Here is a 17977-nt window from a genome sequence, read left to right as displayed (position 1 = left end):
TCTATTTCTTGCTTCTCTTCAACCAGCACCCACAACCCTCAAATCTTAGCTCAAATTCTGTGTCAACAGCATGACTTCTATCCAGACATTACAAAAATCCACAAAGTCCTATTTTTAAAGCCATGTCTTCCCAGTTCTGGGATAATGCAGACTAATTTCTCCCCCCTCCCCCACCCCGTCCCCGGAATCTAGAAAACGCTGACCATCCTATTAAGTGTGAGTGAATTACCACCTGAATCGCATATCGGTAGGACAGAAACTAGAGACCAGTGTTCTTCATCTCCTGTATCACTGTCAGGGCATGTCAAATGAGCAAGGCTTCCTGCGATCATGTGACTTCTTCAGCACATGTCAAATGAGTACCAGCCCACCTTAATCACATGACTCTTCTTCAGCTCAGGTCAAATGAGCACAGACCCATCAGGATCATGTGACTCTTCAAAAAGCTGCTTGGCAGGACCATATGATACCCCACCCCAACTCCTACTTGTGAAATGCCCCTCAAATTGTTGACAATAAGGAAATCTCCTGGGATGGCAGCCAGGGGAGATCTATCGCTAAATGCCTAAGTGTTTACATACACTGTCCTCAGCCATGGCCAATGTCTTCATCTAAAGCAGCCAGTTATTTCCATACATTCAAACTGCCATACATTTCACACATGCTAGGTGGAAGGTAGAGGTAGGCTTTTCCACAAGCTGAAACTAACATTTCCATGTAACAAAAGGGGACATAACAAGGTCCGTCAGTCGAGTGGCTCATCCCCCCCTCAGATACAGAGATCCACATTCCACTGACAGGCGCACCTGCAATAGCTTCATGAACTCCAAGACCCCGCAGATACTGGCACATTATAACAATTACTTCTACAGATTTCACTCTGAGGAAAGGGTGCATTTTAAAAACTGAAATAAGAAGTTGTTGTTGCGTGTGCTCATGGGGATGATGTCGTGCATTCCTGGGGTGTGCAGTGTGTGCAGGAGTATGCACGTGCATGTGCACAGAGGTCAAAGGTTAGCAGCAAGAGTCCTGCCGTCACTCTGCACCCTCCTCACTGAGGCAAGATTTCTTTAGCTACACGGCTACCAACCTAGCAGCTTGCTCTAGGCAGCTTGCCTCCGCCTCCCAGGTGCTGTGATTACAGGTGCTGGTGACACCCACCTGGCATTTTCAAGGGTGCTAAGGAGCTGAAGGAACTCAGGTCCTTAAGTTTGCATGATACGTGGTCTATACTGAGCCATCTCCCTAGCCCATGGAATAAACTCTTTATGAAAATCAATCCAAAGGAAAAATGCAAATTATGAAAAATATTAATAAGCTTTAAAACCTGAGCTCTACGTTCAGAATTTCTCTCACTTCTCTGGATGCTTCAGTTTAGATGCTGGGGACATCACTCTGGTTTGAAACTGAAACCACGACACTGCAGAATTGAATGCGTCCTGTCAGAGCTCCACTTCAGTCTACCTTCGTGAGCTTAACCTGCAGGCAAATTACAGCACCCAGGTTGTAGATTTTCACCCATGATACCACAACAATATGGCTGACTAGAGAAGCCCAGGGCAAACTCAACACCAATAGACAAGCCATATGGGAAGGGGAAATCTCATAGGGCCACAGACAAAAAAAGAAAGAGAGAGAGAGAGAGAGAGAGAGAGAGAGAGAGAGAGAGAGAGAGAGAACTACAGGCAACTAAGAACTGCCTACAGCACAAGGAATAAATCCTCAGTGACGAGCCCCTAGCTGGTTATCCAGTACTAAGCAGTCAGACCCCAAATCATACACACACAAGTAATACTAAACAGACTGAGCAAAAACAACAACGACCAAAAAAATAAATAAATAAAAAATAAAAAGCCATGATTTTGAGGGAGCAGGCAAGTATGTACAAGGGCTTTTTGAGCATGTATTCGCGTCTGGAAACAATGAGATAGGAAAATGTGGCAAAGGGATTTGCAGCCATGCTTGATAACGCAAGTCCAGTTACTCCAGAGACTCACAATGGTAGAAGTGATTCACCTCACCTGTCCTCTAGCACCAAATGTTTACACACACACACACACACACACACGCACACGCACACGCACACTTTTTTTTTAAATATTCAAGTTTCCTTCTTTGGCAGGGGAAGTCAAATACTTCTTTCTATAGTGAGGACCTTTCTCTATGAGATCACAGAAAATAAATCACTAATTTTCTCTCAGACAACCACACAGGAGGCCAAAATCTTCGTTTCAGGAAGGGAGGGTGCACTCGTGAATTAAGTACAGCAGTGTTCCCAGCTTTGTCTCAAGGCCTGACATAGACTGCCGTCTGGTAACGTGGACTAGAAAGCTTTAACTGCTAGCCATGTAGCTCAGACCACGGAAAGGAGAGCTTTGTGTGAACACTCCCAGATGAGCGCCGCCTCCTGAACCACACAACCTTCCCCATGGGCTACAGAGAGGCTTGCGTCCTGTGCCCCTGGAGCAGCCACACCTCTGCGAGATATCTTCCTGTCTTCTATGACAAACTCCAAAGTTGCTAATTTTTCAAAAGAAGTAAGATTCAGACAATTTCTAAAAGAGAAAAGACAGCAACTTCCCTTCTGCAGATATTCTGGATGTACCGATTCCTTAAATTACTTTCTTGCAACAACCATGGTAATCTTCGATGGCCCGAACCATCGCTTATTTACTTGGTCCACTACAACTTCTCTCCAGTACCACACATATTTTAATAATTTCAACCTCTCAGACAATCATTGACTCAAATCAGGCCAAGACAGTATAACTCCAGGTGAATTTGAATTTTGTTCTCTAAGGACATGTCACGCTCCCAAAGGGCTAACGAGACGGTCTTGCTGTTCCTGGGACCTGGACTGAGTGTGTGCTTCCCTTTCCTATACCACTCAGGACCTCAGAATGGCCTTCCAGCTCCTACCTTCAAACCACCTTGTTCAACAAGGTACAAATCAAAACAGCTCTCTTCCCTAGAAACTGTCACTTCACCTCTGCCAAAATGTGTGCTTAGGTGGAAGAGGCAGGAGGAGCTCACAGTCTGAATTCCGAATGCCAAACTAGCATGCCATTACCCCAGGCTCAAAGGGCCACACATAACGCGGCACCAAACAGGGGCCTCTGAGAAAGAGGCTGGTAGATATATTTCACAGTCCTGGAGGCTAGGACAAGTCTCTACAGAGTTCGCCTGAGAGCAGTCTCTGTGACAGTGGTGGCCACAGGAACCGTGAACTGTCTTCACATACAGTGGAGCCTGTACACACGGGCAGGACAAGACTCTGTGTAACAAAAAGCAACACGGCAGCAAAAGGAGACGTCCCGGTCCAGTTCCAGCTTGCAATTGCATGTCTCCATTACTGTACTTTAAGAGAACCATAGATCCAGAGACACTGCTGAGGATGGAATTAAGTCAAAATCAAGTTAAATAAAGTCAGGGCAACCTCAAGAGCTGGAACCATAAGCCAGAGAGAAGGTACACCCCGCAAAGTGACAGAGCCAAGCGTGGTGCTGCCTCTATGAAGACGCAAGTCTCTTCTAGGTTACAACACACTTGTTTCTTGAACTACAGGTCAAAACCACTGCTGGACATATAAACAAGTCACTGGATCACTGACCGGCATTCTTCCGCTAGAAATGAATAGGAGAGAACTGCGTGGCACAGAGAAATGCTAGCGAGGATTGTGAAACTTCAGATTCAGTTAGATGCATATAAATACTTGTGTGTTTGTTTACAAGCACACTCAAGCCATTCTAAACTATAAGAGATTTCAAAAACCAAGGCTTACTGGATGTCTCTCTCCTCACAGCTGAAGCCCCAAGCTGTGGCCATTCCCAGATGTCAAGCAGGAACCTTCATGGCCATGGTCCGCTTTTCTCACAGAATGAAGATACCTAAATGCCGAGGCATGCAAGACGGCAGTGCAGAGGCGCAGGCTGTGGTCCACCTGGCTCCTCAAGGTTAAGGCTGCATGAGATAACAGACCTCACCCATCTAGGAGGGCCAGACTTGTAGATTATCAGCATACAGACAAGGAAGAGACTTCTTTTACAGAACTCAGAACCCCAAGCATGGATTAAAGAAATAAGAAAAAAATAAAAATAAATAGTGGTCCATAATAAATCTGGCAAGAGAATTAACTAGCTTTTCTTTGGCTAAAATTAAAATAAGTGAACTATAAAAAAAAAAAAAAAACACCATTCCCCAGCCTCATCTGCAGCTCTGTCAGCGGAAAAATCTGCTGTGGTCTCCCTTTCCTCTCTGACCCCATCCCCAATGGATCACAAAGACCTCCTCCTTCAACCTTCCTTCACCCATCCAGTATCCCAGCCTCCAATAGGACTCCCTGTGACCACATCAGCTGAGCAAGACAGGGAAACAGGAATATACTCCAATTTTTTATTATGTATTCATAAGCAATTCTGGAAGCCTTTTATAAACCTGAAATTCAATTTATTTACTCAAACTACACAGGGGACATATTTACTGAAATTATAAAATAATTTTCTGTATATTGGTTAAGTTTACTCACTTTTAATAAAATAATGGTATGATTATTCTTTAAAGAAAAAACTCTAATAAAATAAAGATTAGATTAGTCTCAATGAGAACAAACATACTCTATCTTAGGGTAAGTTTTAGAAACTTGGGGTCTTGGAAATCAAAATGGCCCTTTGCTGTGTTTTCCCCATAGAGAGAAGTGAGCCCCTAAGCCTTGAGTGTCTGCAGGCAGTAGCAGTGTGTAGGAAGCCTGGTCTGCACAACTCCTCATTTCTATTTCCCACCCCCATTCCATCTACAAGAACAAAATGGCTCCTTCTAGCAAACTCCACAGGAAACACCCACTGATTTCCATAAAGCCAACAACCACCATTCAATATTCGTAGTATTCAACATTCTCAAGTTACTGGATCACTTAGAGGCCCACCTATTCCTGTAATTTCTTTTAGAAAGAAAACACAAAGTAATTGCCATATTCAGGACAATCTTTGTCTCTTCCTTCTAACCCACTTGGTAAGAAGAAACCCACAAATTTCCCAACTATGGGGATGAGGAGACGGGTGAGATCTTCACGTTCAGGGGCTGAGTGTAGCTCCCTCACCAGTAGAGCACTTGCCTAGCACCACACAGGGCCCTGGGGTTCAACCCCAGCATGGTATTGGTGGCAGCAGGAGGGGAATGGCTGCCTCATGTTTAAACTGTAGTTAATTCTGCACAAGGGAAGCAAGACGCTGTTGTCACGGGAAGAAGTCGGCAATGGCTGACAGCACCAATTACGCCACATGCAGTTCTGCAATAAGCTAACGATGGGTCCCCAACTGGCAATCAATCCTGTGACTGTGACCACTAATGAGCTTAGGGCCGACCAAGTTTCACGTGACCGATAGTTATGAAATCGTTTCCTTTCCATGTGTCTCAAAACAGACTTAAATTGCCTTGTTTTTTAGCCTTAAAAGCATGACCAGTGCTGCAAAATAGCAAGCTAAAATACCCGCAACCACCATGAAATCACCCTCTACAGTCAGAAGATTCCATAGTGCAGGCAACAGATATGGCTGACTGTGGAACAAGTTATGACATACAAAAACATGAAGAGACAATTTGCTCTGAACTGGATCCATCTAATGTTTTTTGGTATGGATTTAACCTTATGCTATTTTTTTTCCTGTTGAAAAAGCGGTCAAGGCTGGGGAGTTGGCTCAGTGGTGAATACTCTTGCCTCAGAAGCATAAGGACCAGGACTCAGATGCACAGAGTCCATGTCAAAGCTGGAGGCGTGGCAGCCTGCCTGTAATCCCAGCTCTCTGTGAGCAGAGAGACAGACACAGGGCTCCTGGGGCAAGGTGAAGGAGACACTAGCCAAGTCATCAAGCACCGAATTCAGCCAGAGATCCTGCCTCCACACGTATGAATGCACACAACATGTAATATATACAACATACAAATCGCATAACTCATTTAATATAGAGATCAAGGATCAAATGTCTTCAGGAATTCTTTTTTTTTAATCTTTTTTTTTAAATATCTATTTATTATATATACAATATTCTGTCTGTGTGTATGTCTGCAGGCCAGAAGAGGGCACCAGACCTCGTTACAGATGGTTGTGAGCCACCATGTGGTTGCTGGGAATTGAACTCAGGACCTTTGGAAGAGCAGGCAATGCTCTTAACCACTGAGCCATCTCTCCAGCCCTTCAGGAATTCTTGTATGGGAGGGGTTGATTTCATGTGATTACACACATAAGGGTCTGCATGGCACCTCAGTTATGGAAGCTACAGAATTTACAAAGAGAGAAATAGCTTTGAATCCCTGCCTAATGAAACACTTCTGCTCACACAGCAAGAAGGTCCCCTCAGAGGCAGTCACAGTGTCCGCAAGCCAGAGGTTCATAAATGCCTCTCTCAGTTCGAAGCACCCTTTCCTTCAAGATGACGTCTAACAGGATCAGTTCACTCGCAGGCCATTTCAACCTGAGGTCCCCAAGGTCATAACCAAAGTTACCTGTGGGATACATCCCTTGCTTGAAGATATACTGAACAATCACCAAAATTAATAACAAAAGGCCTGGCTTTCAAGAAGAGAACAGTTCTGAAGGATAGTTTACTAGGGGAAGAGCCGAGTCTAAGAGGAAAAAATATACAACAGAAAACTAATTTTGTTTGCTTGCTCACCATGTTTGGAGAAACAAACTTTGTTTAAAAAAAAAATTCAAAGCCGAATTCCAGACCCAGGACTTAACAAGGAAGTGGGTAACTGCACCTGGCTAGATACTCGCTGCTAATATTAACAGTTCAAACCATAAACATTAAAATGTCTGTGCTAGTACACTAAATGAGAGGACTGCAGACATGTTTAAGTTCGTCAGCTGAGTGGCTAATATCCAAAACCTGCCGTCATGTGGAGGCTCTGCCTGCTTCAGAGCTCCACCGCGGCCGGCGGAACAACCACCCAGGCCCTTTCCATCAGCATAAAGAACAGATTAAAATCATCAGGCTTAAGTGCCTCAGAAAGGCTGAGATGGAAGTGCATCGTAAGAGGCGCCCGTCCATAGTTAATGTGATCTCATTGGAAATGAAACTCAGCTTCATTACCACTGAATTACCTGATGCACATCCACAGGCAGGAACTCTGTCAACAGGAGTCTGCAGAGCCTGACAGCAGAAGGAAGACACAGCACACAGTGATTTAACGGGATGACATGCATCACATACTGGCTTCACAGGGTGACCCACAACACACACTGGCTTCACAGGGTGACACGCAGCACACACTGACTTCACAGGGTGACCCACAACACACACTGGCTTCACAGGGTGACATGCATCACACACTGGCTTCACAGGGTGACCCACAACACACACTGGCTTCACAGGGTGACCCACAACACACACTGGCTTCACAGGGTGACACGCAGCACACACTGGCTTCACCAGGACGCTGTTAACCAAAAAGTCCACTTTAACCTCTGATCATCATCACTTCTTATTGTTAAGACTGACCAAGAAGCTAGAATCTCTACAGATGGAGAGCCCCTCTGTGAGGCTGGAAAGGACACAGGCATGTCAAAGCAACTTTCGCTGACCTAAAAGGAATTGAGGAGAACCTTCCAGGTGTAGCAGGCTGGCAATCTCGGATGTAAGCGATCAAACAGGATTTTGTTCTGAGGCTTTCTAATTTTAAACATTCAATTATCTGATTTGTAAACCTACCTTCACTCTCATTAGCACCATTACTATGTAATCACACAATCACACACTACCCTAAAAAGGCCAAGACACAGTCACAAAAATGGTGAGATATGGCCCTTACCTCAAGAAAGGACACACTCTAAATTCTTCTGGGTTCCACTCTAAAACCTCCCGTTGAGTTTAAAAGCTCACTGAAACAAAATAAAATCTTAAATTCTGCTGCTTGGTCTCACTAGCCACATTTCGAGCGCTCAGTAGAGTGTGTGACCAGGTTTGTTAGATAACACAGACAGGGTAGTTTCACGATTCCGAAAGCGCTAGTCAACAGCCAGTGCTATGGAGCGCCATGAGCTTTGATTCGAGGTTTTGCTATGTTCTCGTTTTAACAGGTCATGTAGCCCAGGCTGGCCTCACACTCCCCATGTAACAAAAGATGGTCTTCATCTCTTATTCCTCCCATACCTCCTAATGCTGGGGTTCCAGTCATGGAATTCGGTTTGCACAGTGCTAGGTGGGGATGGAGCCAGGGCACCTATATGCTAAGCTAGCACTCTGTGCTAATCTCACTAAAGCACAGAGAATACAAGTATTGGTGCGGGAGAATTGTCTGTATTCTGTCAATCACGTTTTAAATAAACACTGATTGGCCAGGCAGGAAGTATAGACGGGAAAACCAGATAGGAAGTAGAAATGATGCAAAGAGAACAGAAGTATTCTGGGAAGCAGGAAGCTCCCTCCACCAGTCCAGCCCAGACCACCAAAAAAGCAGCATGTGACTTGCCATGCTGTGAAAGGTACCAAGCCACGTGGCTAACATAGATAAGAATAATGGGTTAATATAAGCTACAAGAGCTAATAAGTAGCCCGAGCTAATGGGCCAATCAGTTTATAATCTTATGGAGTCCTCTGTGTGATTTTCTTTGGGACCTTGTCAGCTGAGAGGTACCAGGTGGGACATAAACCCCAACAAGCAGGCCCTTCATGTTACAAAGTATTTCACCTCAGAGGGCAAATGAGACACTGTAGCAGGGCTATTAGTGATAATTCTCCACCCCTGCTCAACCACTTAACTACCAATGGGATTAGGTCAATTACTACACCTCTCTGAACCTCAGCTGTCTATCTGTGAAACAAAGGCAATTAAAAGGCCTGGCTACATTTGGGTCAGCAAGTTAGTTCAACAGTAAACAGGCTTGCCACCCAGCCAGATGACACAGGTTTCGATCCCCTGGGAGTAACACCAGGTACAGAAACTAAATCCCTACAATTTGCCTGCTGACTTCTATTAGAATACACTGATGAAGATGAACACCTAACACCCAGCTTTCACCACCAAAACCACCACACACAGTAAAATATAACAATAATTCTTAAAGACTGACCTTGAGCTACTGTGAATGGATTGATTATTAATTCTCCTATAGTGTTCTTTCTTCAGTTTCTACTTGTTTTGTAGGTGGAATGAAGGCCAGAAGGCAACTCTGCAAAGTTGGTTCTTCTTCCGCCTTTCTGGGGCTTGAACTCAAGTTGCCAGGCTTACATAGCAAGGACTCTCACCACAGAAGCAGCTCACCAGTCTCCAGGGCTCTGGCTTTTAGGAAGCTCTACGTATGTTTTCAAAACCTTCCCAAAAAATGCTCATAACTTTTTCTAGTTAAGAACCATTCCTTCCTCCTATGCGTGCACCTACTGGGACAGCAAGTCTCCACCAATTCCAAGGGACCTCAGAGAAAACAACTCGGATTCCTTCTGAAGGGTCACAGCTAAGTGGAATGCTTGGCCAGCGCACACTAGCACTGGGGCTGGTCTCCTGCACCATACAAAGAAGCGGGGTCATCAGCCAAGACGGCCTCCCAAGTCTACGACATTTCACAAATGACGTTTTTACCAAGAATGACTATTTTAAAACAAAAAATTCAACTCTGATTTTATTTGTTTCATTATTTAAAATAAATCTGTAATCCTAGCATGTGGGAGGTTAAGGCAGGAGGATCAGGAGTTCAAGGCCAGCTTAAGATACAGGAGAAATGTGAAGCTAGCCTGGCCAGGGCTACATGAGACCTTTCTCAAAAAATATTTTTTAATTGAATCACTTAGCTGATTTAACAAATACAAGAGTTTTCTAAGGTAGAATAAATTCACAGCATCCAATATATAATTTTCTTTTCTCATTATCTATTTATCTATTATATATGTGTAATATGTATGTGCCTGGGAGGCACTTCCTTATATTCTAGTCTCCTTAACCACCTACAAGTCCATTCTTCAGTGAAAAGTGTAGAAGAACTTAGGTTACATTTACTAAAAGTTCAAGCCAACAGAGTCTAAGGAAAGACTGCGGATGCTCTGGGGATACTCTGAGAACCACATAAACAGCTGAAAATACAGTAGCCATAAAATCAAAGCCTGAAAACCACCATGCTCCTACACAGCAGTTCAACAGTTAATAAACCATACTGTTTCTTCCGATAAAAAAGACAAGAGTAAAATGTACTGACTTTCAGTATTATCAAGGCATGTATTTGTCAGCCAGAACAGGAAAATGAATATATAATTAGCCCAAGTGACCTCAAGTCAACTGAGTGTTAATTCTTTCATGTAACTTGGTTGTGGATTTTTGTCTCATTCTTCACCAATTCCAAAGTAAACAACAAAGTAAATTAGCTAACAATATGGAAATAGTCAGGGTCTTATTTGGATATCATAATTCTTGAGCTCAAAATGTGTTCCTTTTGTTCAAAAAGCCAATACGTAAAACAAAATAAAATAAAAACTCAAGGCTGGGGTTGCAGTGTCCTTGTGGACCCCGTCTGGCCCCAGCCAGCAGAAAGCTACTGTTGCCTAGTGCACATTCACTGCGCTCCCTGCCTAGAAAGGAAAATGTCAATACACTCCATTAACAACAGTCAGGAGAACACGTCAGCAGGATAAAAGCATCTTATTTTCTGCCCGGTGTCAAGCACACAGAGACGTGCCGACCTACACGTTTGCAGTTACAGATTAGCAACTTTGAGACACGGTGTCCTAGGAAGAAACGGGGTGAGAACTTGGAACTGAACCGTTGCTCAGTGTTCAGTGTTCGTTCTGTGTGCTGAAGAAGGACAAGCTCTCTCAGACCAGCTTCTCTCACCTGTTAACAGGAACATCAACTACCTTGTTCACTTCAGGTCACCGTGAGAACACGATAAACGAGACACAGGAAACCGGTCCTCAAACAGGTGTCGCTCACGCATAAGGCATCAGGCATCAACACGCGAGCTACGGCGGCGGCCTCTCTGGGAATGGGTTGAGACTAGTCCCCTATTTCAATTCCGAAAGACAAGAAAATAACCTCTGTGGGGACTCCAGGACTCCTTCCTGGAGAGGATGACATAAAGGCCCCTTGGCCAATAACTGACAACTCAGACTGAAGAGCTGGGCTTTAGAGAGAGGAGGATATGCCCAAGGGACAGAGGCTTAGACCCTGGTGGCCTGAGTTCGACCCAAGGACCCACGTGGTGGAAGGGGAGCGCAGACTCCCCCAAGCTGTCCTCTGTCCTCCACAGGCGTTCACTCTGGTATGTGTGCATCCCACACTCACACACACACAACCAATGAAGGAAAATGCAATTCAAAGTAAGACAGTAAACAAAAAGGGCCAGGGATACAGCTAAGTGGGCAGACATCTGCCCAGCAGCCATGCGGCTCTGGGCTCAATCTTTTAATTTCCTAACAACAAAGATACTGAAAACTGCCTCCTGCAGGGATGGGAGCGTAAGATCACCTCCTGCAGGGCAGGCCTCCTGCAGGGCAGGGTGTAAGGTCTCTCCCCCTTCCCACATCCTCCAGACCTACAAGTGCAAGGGAGCAAGACTGCACCAGGTAAAGCTGACAGTGAGGTTCTACTGCAGCCGTGCAAGAAGCTGACCCAAGCCACCATACTTGTCAAGGAAACGTTCGCTGGAGCTATTTACAGGGAATCTGGCATTTCCAGAAGAGCTCATCTGCCATTCCCCATCGCACACATTGCAGAGGAATGAATACCTCTACTCTGTATCTTAGCTCTAGTGAGGCACAGCTTCTGGATGCCTCAGTTTCTTCCCTCGCCAGGTGAAGGTGACCCCAAGTTCCTGGGTAAGCTGTGACCAGGACATACCAAGAGCTTAGAACCTGGCAGGTAGTAGGCGCTCAGTCCAGGGCTGAGTCCCTATAAAACACTCTTATTCTTGCATAAACCACTTATTCTTCAAACAAGTTTTTAAAACTAGGTTCTGGTCCAAATCCTTGGTAACAGTTGTAAAGGAGACACATTAACTGAAGTAAACTTAAGGCAGGAAGGGGGTGCTAGTTTTGTTTGGTTAGTTGGTCTTTCTTTTTCTTTTTCTGGGCTCAGCATTATACCCCCCACAACAAATGTCTGTGGTCCCGGAAATATGAAAGGGACGCTACATTCCTTCTGAAGGAGCCCATCTTCAGAGTCTAGGGGGGCAACACCCTCTGACTAATGGCAACCACCTGAGAGACAAAAGAGACACTGCTGGAAACGCTGTGGGGGCTGTTACCTCTTGGACTTTAAAACCCTTCAAAGGCTTCGCCTCCAGCCTTTGGTACTGGCAGGCAATGGAACCTAAGGAGGTGGCGACAATAGGGGCTCTTGAAGGGGTCACTGGCTCCTCCCACACACACATCTTTCTCCTCCCTGACCAGGCTGGGACAAACAGCCTTGCTCCTCCAACCTGCTGCGGTGCCAGAACAATGAAGTCACTGTTACTCTGGCCAGCCACTGGCCCCGAAACAGCAAAGCCCCTGCCTGGGGCACGGACTAAAGCCTCGGAACTACAAGGCAAATAAAGCACTCCTCCTCTACATCAATGCCCCTCAAGTATTGCCACAGAGAGACAACAGCTAACAGAAGGGCTACAGGGCGATGCTCCTGAAAATCAAAAACTGAACATAAAACCTACACAGAGGAGGAGCTCAGCGGCATCTGGGGACCGCTGGGAAGCAGCAAGCTGAACACCATCAGGAAGGCTACAGAGGCAAGAAGATGTCCTGATTATTGGGGCTTCTGGGGGTGGGGGGCACAAATCCTCTACCACCAATTCCCAGAATCCTATTAGAAATAAGCAGGGAAGGAAAGCACTGAAGGGTGTCTCCGGGGTGAAGCAGTAACGGGGTCTCCCTAGCCCACAGTGCAAGGGAGACCACAAGTCTTGGGCAGATTCAAACTTCCACTCTCAATAGGTCTCAGAAATGATGACATCACATTCTATTAAGGCAAGGAAGAATAAAAAGTACATGAAAAGTCACACTAAGACTTCGTCCCCAGTGACAAACCTGTTGAAACTTCAGCTCTGACTCACAGCACTTTGTCTTTTCTTAATACATTAAAAAAATAAGGAGCAGTTCCTTTGGTCTTTCATAATGTTTCATTCATAATTGAAATAAAGAAATAAAAAGAAAAGAGCCTTACTCTGGTGCTATTGTGAGACAGAAAAGCCTGAATGGTCAGACTGACAAACCCACCTCCATACTTTTCACCGTTATTCTGAAGACGGTGAGGGGCTTCAAGAAGCACATCAATTGAGGACTCAGTGCCCAAGGAGTTCAAGAGCTAACTGAGGTCAGGTAATGGGCACCTGCTGTGGGAACAGGGGGCGGAGTGCCAGTCCTGGAAACTGAGGCAGAACACGAAAGGCCTCCAGGCTGCTGCTGGCTCACGCAGACTGGCTGGGGGCGGGGTGGCTGGTGAGGAGAGCCCTGGCCAGGAAAAGCATCCACCCAAGAAACTGTTCCTTCCAGAGCAGAAACCCAAGAAAGAGGAAAGGGGAGCTGGTTCAAGTCCGAAGAGACCACAATAAAGGATCTTGTGTCTGCAACTGAGCAACCACAACATAAATCCGTACACTTTTCATGGAAGGAGCCTCAAATGCATTGCCTCGAACACCCTTGCAGCCTCTTAGAAGTAATAGTCAAACAGCTATTTAAAAGTTATCTCAACAATATATCGAAATCTCAAGAGGGATAAGTACTCCTTACCAACGCATGCAATAGAACGTCCCTTCCCACCTGGGCAGCATTTTCTTAGAAAACATGAAGCAGTGTTAATGGCTTTCAAACTTCCCAGGTTACTCAATAACCACAAAAGTAACTGAACATTGTTAGAGCAACAGGCCAGTTTAGGACTTAATTGGAGCCTTGTGACCATGCTTTACTTAAAAGGCTCAACTCAGGCGAGCCTTGTGTTTCCCAGGGGAAAAAGGAGCTGTGTTTCATGAAGCCTGTAGCAGTCACCGGAATGAGCAGAGACCTTCTCACGGTTTCACCAGGGCTGCATGTGGGCAGGCAGCAGGGAGTTTCCCGTTGTTAGCCTGGGCAGATACTGTTTCCCCGAGTCTCACTGCTCTCATCTGGAAACTAAGAACCACAATTCACCCCCCTCTGGGGTTAATCAGAAGGAATATAAAGTTAGGTGCAGCCGTTTTAAGAGAATGTTTAGGCCCGTGGACAGCAATGTGCTTCAGTGTGGCATTTTCTTACTTAAGTGTGACTAGACTTAAGGAAGTTATGGGGTCCAGAACAGCAAACCTGGGTGACCGTGGGTGGCTTAGTGCCCTGACCCCTTCTCCACTGCTTATCTTGCAAGACTACACAAGAAATTTCATCGTTGCCATAGTGACGACAGAATCCTGAGGAAATGAAAAAGGAGATGAAGTAAGAAAAACTACTAACTTACCGGTAAGAACTGGAGCCAGCCTGTCCGAGAAGCACAGAGAACCTCAGTGAAGCCTCCTACCGATGCCCACCTACAGCAGCCATGGTCCAGTAGAAACTAGAACCAGCCTGTTTGAGCAGCACAGAGAACCCCAATGAAGCCTCCTACCGATGGAGCTACATCGGTCATGGGCTAGCTTCATCTTTCGGCATCCTTTGGAAATATAAAACCACCACAGCTGCCAAAGGGGACAGAGCAAGCATATCCACCATAGATCACACCTCCACACCACTCTCATCAAGAACAAAGGTATTCAGAAAATTAGATTCCATAAGTCCAGACACAGTTTGTCCTCTCCGAGGCAGAGGGATAAAGCAGGGCAGCCCTGTTTTCACGCAAATATGATCAGCCCAGGTCTGTCACTGCAATACACTTTCTGACTATAGTACAAGGCTTTTCTGACCATCTGGAGCTACTACAGGCACAGGGCCAACACTTCGTAAATGGTAGATCAGTAACTGCCACGTCTCCAGCAGCAGCCAACGAGAGCACCTCACATCCTCTGTGCTCCCTGGAGTTTCACACACACAGTACAAACAATGTGCTTCCAACAAAACCTGTGAGTAATGCGGCAACAGCATAACTTCAGAAGAAGACACCGTGTGTGTGTGTGTGTGTGTGTGTGTGTGTGCGTGCACACGCGCGCGTGTGTGCACGCGCTCACACACACACTACACTACTGCATACACTGAAGTAGGACATTTGTGAGTTTAATGAAAAGGGCCACCTGTGAATTGCAGTAAAGTTTGTATGCATCCATTACTGCTATGCAGACTGAACAAGAGAAATGTGAAATCCTGCCCCTCCCACAGGACATCAAACATCACAATCATGTGGGTTACATTATATACTAGACTACAGTGGCGAACTCTGTATTGATGGCAACCTGTACATGGGCAGGAGCTTCTTAAGCCCTAAGTCAGCAACATCCCTTTCTTCATCACCATACCAAATGGTCAGCTATGATGTGCCAGGTTCAATGGCAAAGGACAAAACACAAGTCTGCAAAGTCATTGATAGGCACCTGACAGTAGGTACCTACCACCTAAACATGAGAACCTGAGTCTGGATCCCCAGAATGCACGTCCAAGGCAGATAAGGAAGAGTACATGTGTAAGCCCAGCACTGGGGGGAAGGTGGGGTGCATGTAGAAACAGACAGACCACTAGGCACACTGGCCAGCCAAACTAGCCAAATCAACAAACCTCGTGGTCAGTGAGAGACTCTACCTCAAAGTCTAAAGATGGAAAGGAAAGGAAAAAAGACACCTAATACCTACCTCTGTCCCATACATGCACCCAGGTATACAAACATACATACACACACACACACACACACACACACACTAAAAATTATATATACCAGACAAAATATCTCACACATACCTAACAAAATTAGTTAAAAAAAAATATACTTGCAAATCTTCCTTGAAGCTCAATGAGAAGACATCAACCAATACAGACTTTCTATTTTAAAAAGGGTTTTATGGAGGGAGCAGGGCTCAAAGACATGATAGCCACCTTACCATTCAGCACTGGAGAACTTTAATTGGAGTATTTTAAAACAGAGCCATCTGAAGTTGGATGCAGTAGTAGCAAGGACGGCTTCTGAAGGAGAAGTCCTAAGGAGTTCCACAGATGAGTCAAATAACTGTGGACTTCAAAGCAGGCCGCAGATAGTCAATAAAAACATAAACTAAGTGATAAGGCTGCCCAATTAGGCTACTCAAAAAGACCTCTGACTGGATAATAAACAACAGAAACATATTTCTTATGGGGGGGAGGGATGGATCAGCAGGTAGAGGGCTCACCAGTGTGCAGACTCCTGTCTGAGCTTCCTTCCAGTCCTCTTTTCTCTATGAGCGGTTGGCCTTCAGGGTAGTGCTTACTCGTGTCTACATCTATGGCCACTCGATGGACTGCACCAAGTCCCCTCCCCTTGCAGCCCCCAGGATCTACCCTGGGAAAAGGGAAGGGACTGGTGACTTAGTGACTGAGCATGGAGTCGCACAGAACTCAGAACTACGACGGAGGGAAAGGGCTCCCTAGGACAGGCTCATCGTAGGACCACAGAGGAAAAGGGACACTGAGAAAATCGTATCTCCCACAAACTTGGTGTCACACGTTCAAATGGAGCCTCGAAAGCAGAGCCACCAAGAAACTGCTGGGAGCAGAGTGACTGGGAAGAGAACCCCAGAAATCGTTGGCAGCCAACCAGGGGGAAGACTCAAAACACAAGCAGGGCCCCAAGAGGGCTCATGGGCTAAAGAGCTTGTCCTACAAGTCTGAAGGCCTGAGTTCAATCCCTGGAACCCACAGACCCACAGTGAAGGAGAGAACTGACCCCTGAAAATTTGTTCTCTGACCCTCACAAGCATACTATGCTATACACACACACAAACATACACACATATATACATACACACACATACACACACACACAAACACATACACAATAACACACACACAAACACATACACACACACAAGTAATAAATAAGTAAGCACAATTAAAAGCAAGAGCCCAGGAAAAAGCAAAGATACAAACGTCAAATGAGAGAATGACAAAGATTGGGGATGCTGTGCTACTTCTAAGGAACTAGAGAACTGAAAAAAGTGGGAAAAACAGACAAAATGGGGACATCCTTCAAAAGCGTGCATCAAAACCAGTGCAAATGCTCAAAGCTATAGTCACAGCACTGAGAGGGAGAAACAGAGGATGGGGAGTTCAAGGCCAGCTCCCAGAACAGTTAGCCTGGGCTACACGAAAACTGACTCAAAAAAGAAACAAAGGGCTTATAATAAAACAAATACTTAGAAAGTAAGAAAAGACAGCTAAGACACAAATACATTTTAAAAAAATATTGGTGGGTCCTTCAATAGAGACACCTTAACTACCGACAGGAGCAGAACAGGCTTCTGCAGCAAAAGTTCACAGTGACTTCTGCCAAGGGTCAGAGGGCTAAGGAGAACCCATTCCTGACTCTACCTCCACTCGGTTCTGCCGTTCTCCTCGAATTCTGACTCTTATCATTTAATCGCTCACTTGATATTGTATCCACACCATATTCTATCAGACCAACAGAAATCAAAATGAGAAGGAAAGAGAGAAAGGGGGAAGAGTAACGGAAGGGGGGAACTAATAAGCTCACTTTTAATCGCAGCACGCAGGAGGCAGAGGCAGCAGGGGATCTACGAGTCTGAGGACAGCCTGGTCTGCAAAGCTAGTTCCAAGACAGCCAGGACTTCACTGAGAAGCCTTGTCCTTAAGAAATCAAAATGAATGAACAAACAAAGATTTAGGCAGAAAGCAGAAAGCTGGGCCTGGTGGCAAATGCCTATAATCAGAGCAGTTGGGGGATGGTGGCCAGAGGATCAGAGTTTAAAAGGCCAGCTTCATCTGTGCAGCCAAGTTCGATTAAAGCCAGCTTGAACTATATAAGACCCTGCCTCAAATAAACAAAAACAAACAAACAAAAAGACTTAGGCTGGGTCCTAAGTGCATTAAAATAGTACATACAAAATCAGTCCTACTAAAAC

At 45.4% G+C, this 17977-nt stretch overlaps 1 protein-coding gene across 4 annotated transcripts in view; it reads right to left on the bottom strand.

The window, feature by feature from the left end:
- The window catches only part of Fndc3b (fibronectin type III domain containing 3B), a 292925-nt gene that overhangs the window by 253760 nt on the left and 21188 nt on the right, over positions 1-17977 (bottom strand). Inside the window, exon 1 of one of the 4 annotated variants that reach the window (XM_087899631.1) lies at positions 14401-14505. The exons of the other annotated variants lie outside the window; for them this stretch is intronic. The gene's annotated coding sequence lies outside the window, so the exon portion shown is untranslated. Of the gene's footprint in view, positions 1-14400; positions 14506-17977 lie in introns of those variants that run through there. 4 annotated transcript variants of the gene reach the window in all.

This window comes from Myodes glareolus, chromosome 20 (assembly GCF_982192425.1).
Source record: "Myodes glareolus chromosome 20, mMyoGla1.1, whole genome shotgun sequence".
In the NCBI taxonomy this organism is placed as follows: Eukaryota; Metazoa; Chordata; class Mammalia; order Rodentia; family Cricetidae; genus Myodes; species Myodes glareolus.
This window is presented reverse-complemented; position numbering and strand designations above follow the sequence as displayed.